Here is a 955-nt window from a genome sequence, read left to right as displayed (position 1 = left end):
GAGATATCACCAGATATATATTGGATTTTCCCCTGACCCTAAGTGTCCGGCCCCATTAGCCGGTGGTTTTCTCGGCCCCTAGTGGTCCGAGGTCGTTCCCGCTGAAAGAATCATGCGCCAGGGCTTCCTGCAGATAATACACTTTGGTTTATTGCGCTATCTCTAATAGCACCCGAGATATCACCAGATGTACATTGGATTTTTCCCCGACCCTGAGTGTCCTGCCCCATGAGACGGTGGTTTTCTCGGCAGCTGGTGGTCCGAGGTCGTTTCCGCTGCCCAGATTCATGTGCCAGGGCCTCCTACAGACAATGCACTTTGATTTATTGCGCTATCTGTAATAGCACCCGAGATATCACCAGATATATATTGGATTTTTCCCTGACCCTGAGTGTCCGGACCTATGAGACGGTGGTTTTCTCGGCCCCTGGTGGTCCGAGTTCATTCCCGCTGCACAGATTCATGCGCCAGGGCCTCCTGCAGATAATTCACTTTGGTTTATTGCGCTATCTCTAATAGCACCCGAGATATCACCAGATATATATTGGATTTTTCCCTGACCCTGAGTGTCCGGCCCCATGAGACGGTAGTTTTCTCGGCCCCTGGTGGTCCGAGGTCGATCCCCCTGCACAGATTCATGCGCCAGGGCCTCCTACAGACAATTTACTTTGGTTTATTGCGCTATCTCTAATAGCACCCGAGATATCACCAGATATATATTGAATTTTTCCCTGACCCTGATTGTCCGGCCCCAGGAGACGGTAGTTTTCTCGGCCCCTGGTGGTCCGAGGTCGTTCCCGCTGCACAGATTCATGCGCCAGTGCCTCCTACAGACAATGCACTTTGATTTATTGCGCTATCTCTAATAGCACCCGATATATCACCAGATATATGCTGGATTTTTACATGACTTTGGGTGACGGATTCCAAATATCTGTAATTTTCTCGGCGCCTG

Source organism: Nomia melanderi, unplaced genomic scaffold (genome assembly GCF_051020985.1).
Source record: "Nomia melanderi isolate GNS246 unplaced genomic scaffold, iyNomMela1 scaffold0014, whole genome shotgun sequence".
In the NCBI taxonomy this organism is placed as follows: domain Eukaryota; kingdom Metazoa; phylum Arthropoda; class Insecta; order Hymenoptera; family Halictidae; genus Nomia; species Nomia melanderi.
The sequence above is the reverse complement of the archived record's forward strand: the minus strand, read 5'-3'. Positions refer to the sequence as shown.